At 43.3% G+C, this 9,803-nt stretch overlaps 1 long non-coding RNA gene across 1 annotated transcript; it reads right to left on the bottom strand.

Annotated features, from left to right (window-relative positions):
* Positions 1 to 514: 514 nt before the first annotated feature.
* Positions 515 to 9,135, bottom strand: LOC138793410 (uncharacterized). Its single transcript, XR_011363257.1, has 3 exons — positions 8,831 to 9,135; positions 2,058 to 2,162; positions 515 to 759 (listed from the first exon to the last, which is right to left on the bottom strand). It is a non-coding gene; the product is annotated as an uncharacterized lncRNA (long non-coding RNA).
* Between the last annotated feature and the right edge of the window lie 668 nt (positions 9,136 to 9,803).

The following is a 9,803-nucleotide window of genomic DNA, read 5'->3' as shown; positions in this document are numbered from 1 at the left end:
TTTTTCCCCTTTCTGTGGGTCGCGCTACTGATGGCTGGTGGGTGGGTCAGTTGCCAATCAGAACTACCGTGACACGAGCCCAAGGGACCCACAACAACCCGGCAGGTTACAAACCATTGGGGAATACAGCCAGCTACAACACAAAGCAGGTACCAACATCATACCTGTGTGCTGGACAAGCACTGGCGTCACAACATTAAAGAGGTTATCCAGCACTACAAAAACATGGCCACTTTTCCCCCTACTGTTGTCTCCAGGTCAGGTGCGGTTTGCAATTAAGCTCCATTTACTTTAATGGAACTGAGTTTCAAAACCCACCCAAACTGGAGACAAGAGAGGGGGAAAAGTGGCCATGGTTTTGTAGCGCTGGATAACCCCTTTAATATCTTTGGCTGAGCTGACAGTCAAACCATCTAGCCTAACGCACCACATTATCGCTGCAGGCAACATGAAAGCTGATAAAAACAATAAAAAAACAGGTCATAAGCAGAATGCAGATGAGTATATTAGGTTTACACCAGTATCTCAGTACAGTACAGACACGAGTACATCACTTTCTATTCATTTCCAGTGACATATATAATAAAATGTTGTGTATAAACAGCGTCGCTTATTAGGAGAGATGTTCCCGCAGAAAGTCGCCTAATTCCGGTCCTGAGGCGGTTTTATATCTGGTAATTTTAGTACATGTTCTGTAGTTCCTTCATTAAACATGTATAGCATCAGTGTCTCATGCTGCAAATATCGTCGTACTCTCTTCTGGGGGGAAAGAAGAATATTTGGATTCTCAGGGTAAGTGACTGTAACATTGGCAGTGTAATAGTGGAGCTGTATAGCATCAAGCTGTAAAACATTGAGATAAAGGAAAACAAATAGGAATGGAGAGCAGGAGAGGTTTTCTATGGGGATTTGCTGCTGCTCTGGACAGTTCCTGACATGGACAGAGGTGGCAGCAGAGAGCACTGTGTAACACTGGAGGGAATACACCACTTCCTGCAGAACATACAGCAGCTGATAAGTACTGGAAGACTGGAGATTTTTTTAATAAAAGTAAATTACAAATCTCTCACACTTTTTGACAACAGTTGATTTGAAAGAAAACATTTTTTTGGGGAATTACCCCTTTAATCCAACACACATGAGATGACAACAACCATGGTTGTACTGGATTACAAAAACATGGTTTCCTTCTTCTATGAACGGCACCACACCTGTCCCCATGTTGTTTGTGGTATTGCTCAGATTTTTCCAGTGCAATAGAATTTAGCTGCAATGCCACCCACAAACTGAGTATAAGAGAGGCGCTGTTCTGGAAAAAGGCATCTATGTTTTTCTGATCCTGGACTGCCCCTTTTTTTAAGAACTACAGATCAGGCCACTGCCAACTTGATCATTGGCGCGCTATATCTGGCCCAAAGCATGATACACTACCGCTGTAGCATGATTTGGGAGAAGCAAGGACACCTGTCTGTGGTGCCCTATGCACTTAGAGGGAGATTTATCAAACATGGTGTAAAGTGAAACTGGCTCAGTTGCCCCTAGCAACCAATCAGATTCCACCTTTCATTTTCCAAAGAGTCTGTGAGGAATGAAAGGTGGAATCGGATTGGTTGCTAGGGGCAACTGGGCCAGTTTCACTTTACAGCATGTTTGATAAATCTCCCCCATAGTGCGTATAGGGTGCCATGAAAACATAGAGGTACTTTTGCTCATCACCATTCTGGCAATACTGGACACTGCATGTGCATGGGTGGGAAGCTGTTTCTAAAAGGCAGCCATGTTTTTTGTTTTTCTTAGCCCGGTACATCCCTTTTATATAGGCTTCCTATAATTAAATATCATGCCCTTATATTAACAAAAGAGAAGGCAGGATACTTAAAGGGGTACTCCAGAAATAAGCTATTTATTCTTTGTTTGCTAATCAAATATATATATGCACACACACATGTACACACTTTGGTTATATAGGTTACACATTTTTCTTATAATAGGTTATTATTAGTATAAAATAGGCATTACTAATATGAATAAAATAACAAATATACATATGAGTTAACCTTCAGAGTTCTCCTTAGGTCCTAGTGAGTTGCAGCAGAGTCATTCGGCTTCAGTTGCTCTTTACAGACTGCTGGCTTGTGTAGCTCCTGAAGGTTGTTGCAGGTCTTTTGAGAAGAAGAGAAAATAATTAAACAGTGTGGATAGATCTTGGTCCCCATTGAGAGTAGCCTTGTGACAGGTTTACTGGTCCAGCATAGCTAGCACAGGAATACTTGAGGAAAAAATCAGGAATCAGTATAGAATGCCACAGGTGGGTCCTGGCCAGTAGGCCAGGGCCTGGAAAGTCTCTCAGTAGGGGTCACTCTTATTGGCTTCTTATTCTTAAACTTAAACAGAACTCCGCACTATCTTGCTCTAGTTATATATTTAGACCTCAGAGGAACTTTCCTATAGGTGGAGAGGACATAGGGAGACTGTAGGGTTGACGTGTGATAGGTCTGTTAAACAGAGGAGCAACATCTCTGAGGTAAGCTTGACAGGAATTGGATGTTCAGCCATCTCTCAATAGGTGGCAATAGAAGTAAGATGCATGGCCACATATACAATTAAAGGGGTTATCCAATGCTACAAAAACATGGCCACTTTCTTTCAGAGACAACACGACTCTTGTCTCCAGTTCAGGTGCTGTTTGCAATTAAGCTCCATTCACTTCAATGGAACTGAGCAGCAAAAACCCACCCAAGCTGGAGACAAGAGTGGGGCTGTCTCTGGGAGAAAGTGGTCATGTTTTTGTAGCGCTAGATAACCCCTTTAACGCTTTGCACTATTCCCTTTAGCTGTGCCATATAATCACAGAGAGTACAGTGAGACATCTAGTGGCAGAAGAGTAGAATACACTTTTAATCCTTAGCCTAAGGCTTTGGCTTCAGCGCCAGACTACACTTGTTAAAAACAGTAATGGAACATCCATTCTGGAACATTTTCCGTGGTTTCAGACGTTGACTGGTCCCAAGAATGATACATGCTCAGTGTGTTCTTCTCTGGCTTTGTGTCATGTTAGCTCTAATGGGATCTCAGAACAAGCCCCTGTCCCTTTATGTGACCACTTAGATGCCACAGTCACTATTGGCCACAGCATCTAAGGGGTTAAACAAACAGGATTAATTATGATGTCAGCTGTATATTCCTGCACCCGCAACTCTATACATTTATATAACTCAATGCAAACTCATTCCGAGAAATTCCAAACTTTTGTTGTTTCCCTCCTAAAGCCCCACAGGCAGCCCCTCTCCGCACCCCGTGTCTTAATCTTCCATCGTCACTTCAAGCTCAACAACAAAACAGAATCTTCCGATTGCATTTATTCTCAGACAGAAGCGATGAGACGTCTTGCTTCACTCCACGATGCCACTTGTCTCCCTCTATTTTATCTGAAAGGAACTATAATGAAAATGACAAAAGTTTGACATCCCGTATTTCTCGGCTGCCCATGAATCTCAAAAAGAAAAAGAAAAAAAAATCCAAAATGATGGAATTCTGAATGTCAGAAAAAAAAAAATCTTATTTGTAGATCGCGGCTAAACTGGAAATAAGGGTTTTCTGAAATGTAAAGCGTAAAAAGGGGCCGTACGTTTCTTCAAGGACAATTTCCACCTTGCCGGGACGCAGCGAACCTGTGTAAACCTCCCCGTACAGTTCAGGAAGGAGTTCTTGTGAAATAAATCAAAGGATGCTTCACTAGGCAGATTACAGTCCGCCATGCTCTGGCGCCATGCCTGACGTATGTTACCTTATAACAAACTTCATAGCGGGGACTATAATTTATGGGATGTCATTGGATCCCCGGCATCTCCTTACAAACTAGGGCTGAAAAAAACTTCTCGCCTGTTACAGCAAAATAAACACAATGGGGGAAAGTTTAATAAATTTATTAATTGGATTTTTTGGCCATTTTTGGTCTAACTTCTATTGATGAACCAGTATTTGATGGGCAAATGTTTTTGGATGCAACTTTTTTTTTAAAGAAGTCTGATGATTTTAAATAATTGACAGGCGGCAGGGGGAACACTTAACCAAGCACTACTTACCTCTCCCCATACCCACGAAGCACCTTGCCACCGGCTTCGGCACCCCCGCTGGAAGTCATTTCTCTGAGTTGTGATGATGTCACAACATGCTGATGGACTGGCTGCTCATCCAAATAGTAACTGCAGTGGTGTCCCGCCCCAGTCACTGACTGGCTGAGTGGGCTGTCCATCAGCCGAGTTGTTATTTCGTCTGAGAAGAAGATCCCGGAACCTGGTGGGGGTCCCGAAGCAGCAATTCATTGCTGGAGAGGCACAGGGAGAGGTAAGTTCTTCCTCTGCAGAGTTTTCCTTTAAAAGTGCAGTGAAAACCTTTTTCCCAGTAATTGAAGCACATTACAAAGTTATATAACTGTGTAATGTGCTTCAATCACCTATCTGCCTCCCTTCCCTGTCTTTTCCCCCCTCCAACCCCCACCAGGAAGTGTCCTAACTCACACAGACCTGATTACTGTCGTCACCGTCACCAGGCAGCTCCTTCTTGTGAGGATGAGTCATCAGCAGGAGGGCTGCTCTAGGTCCTATTACACCAGCCTCCCCCTCCTTGTCAGGTGACTCAGCTTGCTCAGCTCCGATGGCTTGCAGTTGTTCAGCCAATGGGAGCTGAGCAAGCTGAGTCACCTGACAAGGCAGGGGAGGGCGGAGGCTAGTGTAACAGGAGAAGGAGCTGAGAGAAGAGCTTGGTGACTGTGACGACAGTCATTAGGTCTGTGTTAGTTAGGACACTTCCTGATGGGGGGTGGAGGGGGGAAAAGACAGGGAAGGGAGGCAGATAGGTGATTGAAGCACATTACAGAGTTATATAACTTTGTAATGTGCTTCAATTACTGGGAAAAAGTTTTTCATGGCACTTGTCCTTTAATTTGCCTGTTTTGAGTATTCACCCAAAATTTGCATTATCTGGGATTTTTGCCCAATTTATCACTTGTGACCTGCAGTTTGCACATTCAACATGGCAGGTTCCATTTAAAGGGGTATTGTGCTCAAAAATAACTTTTCATATGTTGCTGCCCATAATGAGACTAACAATCCCTTCCATACTTGTTGTTATCTATTCTTTCCCCAATTTCGAGCTGCTGCTTTCTGCTGAAGACAAAAAAGTTTGTGTGTGAGGTTTTCTCTCTGTCTCCCCCTCCTCCCTCCTCCCTCCTCCCTTCTGAGACGGCTGATGTAAACAAATCCCTGGCAGGCTGTATTTGCAACATTGTAAATTCTTTGTAATGATGGGAGAGTTAATCACAGTGAGTTCATTAGCAACTTGACCTCAGTATAACCCTCCCAGCATTACAAAGAAGTTACAATGTTGCAGATAAAGTCTGCCAGGGACTTGTTTACCTCAGCTGTCTCAGAAGGGAGGGGGGACAAAGAGAAAAGCTCACACACAGAATTTTGTGTCTACAGCAGAAAGCAGCAGCACAGAACTGTTGGAAGGAGACTGAATAAATAATAACAAGTATGGAAGGAATTGTTAGTCTCACCATGGGCAGCAACATATGAAAAGTTATGTTTGAGCGGAATACCCCTTTAAGTTTTTTTTTCCTGTGTAAATTATGATTAGTGAAATGATGTTTTATCCTTATTTTACTCTCATGACTTTTAGTTTTGTACCTGCCGTGATACCATCTGCAGGATTGGACAATAACATTAAAAATCTCAATTCTGGAATTACTGTAGTGTATAAGGAGAGTTTGTCGGAGACGCGGCGAGTTATTTGTCCATATATGCATTGAACATGATTCATACAATTTCAGGCTGGAAATTAAAGTCACTGAAGTGTTGTCTGTAAATGGACTCGCCGTATCTGTTGTTTAAGGCTCCGCATTTCATTGGGCCTCAATTGGCATGAATAATGTGCCTGGCATGCGGGATGTATAGAAGTGCATGGGCAGCTACTGATACTGGGTGATTAGCTTCTAGGAAAAAAAAGAAAACGTAAAAATTTAGTCGACGACTATTTATTTTAGCACTGACAGCATTGAATGTGATGGCGACACCACTGTGAAGGTTAAATGAGAAGATTATGACTCGCACAGATGTTTACTGATTTGCTTTATTGCTTTGGGATACTTTATGCTGTTGGTATTATTTTCGTGTTCATTTTAACAGTAATTAAAAGCGTACCATAATGGGTTACTGGCTGCCGGAGACTGTTTCATTAGGTTTTGTCGTTTATGGATTTACGCCGCTTGGTTGATTTACTGCAAAAGGTGTTCTGAGCACCCACTTATCAAAGATCTGCATCCTGGTTATTATTTCATAATGTGATTTTATTTTATTGCTATTTATTTGTTTACGCCATAGAAAAACTTTGGAGACTTTGATATAATCATCAAAATTTCATGTATATGCAGTGTCCCGGCACCTGTTCTACTTACCACTGTAGTGAATAATAAGTTAGGCCGTTCATGTGGTGTCCCACCACAGGTGTTACTTGTCTTTACACCCATCGCAAAAGCCTGTACTTCAAAGTAGTAATGGTAATAAAGAAGTACCTAAGTTTTACCACTAGATGTTGCTAGTATGTATATTGTATGCTTAAGTATTGCACAGCTGTAGGTAATAAAGGGTTATTGTTTCTGTAATTTCTGCACCAATGAGAGCTTTTTCTCTTTTCGTCCTATCTCCTTTCTTCTCTTGCACTCTCTTCTCACCCACTCACAGCACATATTACATATGCTGTAGGAAGTTGTCACATGGCTAGAGGAAGAGGCGGGTACACATCTAGTCAGTGTCCAGTGTAGTCTGGGGTGTGGTACAGAACAGACGCACATGGGAACGTTTTTTTAAAGTAGCACTTCTACACACTATGCAGTGCTAATTGCTCAAAGAGAGGACAAGTCAGGGATCATCCCAGCCCACGCCATGAACAATTCTAAAGGTGCAGGACAGTATCCTGAAGAAAGAGAAACTAATCCGGATAGAGCAAAGTTGCTAGAAGCCTACATACTCTATCTTGCAGCGCAGGTGTAACCAGAAAACTCTGATAACTCTGCTCAACCCAGGTAACAAGGTCTGGGGCTTGTGTCACCCTCTAGGACGGGTCGCCCGACACTGGTGGGCAATAGGTGGTGCAAAGACCAAGGAGTCAAAACACGAGCACAAGTATTCTCTCTACTCTCAAGTATTCTACTTATTCTACTTCTGAAGTACAGTACTACTTTGGGTTGGGACTCTCAACATCCTCCTCTCTACTTCTATAAACTTACTCTACTTCTCAGCATGCAACTCAGCCAGCACGGCTCTTCTACCTCTTAAGCGCTCAGCACAAGTCTTGTCAGTCCAAAGTGTGTTATCAAGGCAAAAGTCTATTGTGTATGACTGCATCAAGTATTCCTGCAGTAAAGAAGAGTTTATTTATTGTAACGGGACTAACGGCATTAGCGTCATGACAGCATAACACCTGGCTGAGCTATATCTTGACCACTGAACCAATCACTGGCCACTGTGCCGTCCCTTCTCGGTCAATGATTGGTTGAGTGGGCTATCACTCCAGAGACGAGTTTGTCTCAGAAGTGCAGGTGGCAACAGTCAGTGGGGGACACCAGAGATGCCGCATGAGGACATTGGGGTAACAAAAGTTAGATATTGGAGAGTTGGCTTTTAGAGATGAGTGAATATTGAGCATGATATACAGTATAGGCCATAGGCTGTATCTGTGTTTTCCAATACTCCATAGGGCTGCATCCAACTTGTGCAGCCACCGGTAATCAAATGGCACATGCTTGGGTTCGGATGGACCTGAACATGCTCCATATTAGCTCATTTCTAGTTCTCTTGCACAGTTTATTATGCTCATGACATGCACCCACCATATCTCATACTTCTGAGGTGGCCATTTTGCGGAGGAATTCTTTGCCGCAGAATCCCGCCAGCCTTCGTGTCATAATGACAGTCTATGGGAGGCTCGCACGCCTCCTGTATCCACGCTCAAAAATGTGCAAAAGAAGAGCCCATGGAGCCTTGAGGAGTCTCGAAACACAGGGCTAGCCAGATATCCCTCAGGGAAGGACCCAGTGGCCCTATAAGTCAAGGGGAAATGACAAGGGGAAAACCAAGGCCAGGTATCCATCCACATACAGCTGTTTCGGGGTGTTGCCCCTCATCAGTGTGGAGCAGGATTCTGGCTAGGTGGGAGCAATGCCTAGTAGAGCCATAAGAAAAACAGATCGCTGATCTCAGGGAAACCGGCCAAAACTATAACACTGCCGACTGCTAGTGAAAGCGCTCAATGCAGGGAAATCCTAGGTGCATTGCCCCCTGGGAAACATGAATATGCAAAAGAAGAGCCTGTGGAGCCTCATCAAAGAGTCTTAAAACACAGAACTAGCCAGATATCCCTCCGGGAAGGTCATTTCTATTCTTTAGCACAGAAAGAGGAGGCGCGCGGGTCTCCTATAGACTGTCATTATGACACAGAGGCTGGCGGGATTCCACGGTGGAGAATTCCGCCAGTTTTACTCCGTGTGAACGGAGCCTTACAGTACAAGTTGTGTAATCTAGTCAATAAAATAGCGCACCCTATGAAAGAGTATATGGCCTAGAAGTAGAATTATTATAGCTGTAAGTAGACTGGACATTTTGTACTGTAGTGAGATGTACATTTTGTTACATGGTCCTCTGGGATACCGTCCACCATAGATCATCTCCATCATATATGGCTGTTGACGTGTAAAGATTATACTATGAACAGTAATCAATAGCCGGGGCTATAAAACCAAGGAGGGCGGCAGAAGAGAAGAGACACTCACCTCGCAGATTAATGTCCCAACATAGAATCCAGTTGGAAAGTCAATATTTCCTTCTAATGGTTTCATAGTTCATTATTCCAACATTCAATATGCATCAAGATGAATGGTTCTAGTGTAGCGGTCACCATATTGTCCCGTCCCTGACGTCTTAATGTGCGCAGCGTCTGACCCCTGGCTGCCGGGGTTATTTGCAGAACTCTTTCGGCTTCTGATCATCGAGACAGATCACAAATTGTAATCCCGGCTTCCAGCAAAGTCCGTGGCGTCTGATATTATCGTTCCCACAGGAATCCAGGGGGCTCTTCCTAGCTGTGATTAAAACGAGATGAGAGAAGATAAGGTCATTGTGTGTTAATAGGGAAATAATCCGATGCCGGCAACATGGAAGAGAATTGTTTCAAGTATGAAGAATTTTTTTTAATGTTTTTTTATTTGATTAGGTTTTTTTTTATGCACTTGTAAAGTCAAGTTTTAACCACTTCGGGTCCAAGCACTTTATATTTATGTCCACATTGGATGGGTTCTTTGTAGAACCGTAACTGGAAGCTTCTGTGCCCTAATGGAAGAAAAAAATAAGAATTCCATATCAGGCACTGGAGAGTTTTATCAAATCTGGAAAACCAATGATAAAATACAGTCACCGGCCACTTTATTAGGTACACCATGCTAGTAACGGGTTGGACCCCCTTTTGCCTTCAGAACTGCCTCAATTCTTGGTGGCATAGATACAACAAGGTGCTGGAAGCTTCCTCAGAGATTTTGGTCCATATTGACATGGTGGCATCACACAGTTGCCGCAGATTTGTCGGCTGCACATCCATGAGGCGAATCTCCCGTTCCACCACATCCCAAAGATGCTCTATTGGATTGAGATCTGGTGACTGTGGAGGCCATTGGAGTACAGTGAACTCATTGTCATGTTCAAGAAACCAGTCTGAGATGATTCTAGCTTTATGACATGGCGCATTATCCT

Source organism: Dendropsophus ebraccatus, chromosome 5 (genome assembly GCF_027789765.1).
Source record: "Dendropsophus ebraccatus isolate aDenEbr1 chromosome 5, aDenEbr1.pat, whole genome shotgun sequence".
NCBI lineage: Eukaryota > Metazoa > Chordata > Amphibia > Anura > Hylidae > Dendropsophus > Dendropsophus ebraccatus.
Note: the sequence above shows the minus strand (reverse complement) of the source record. Positions and strands in the feature narration are given on the sequence as shown.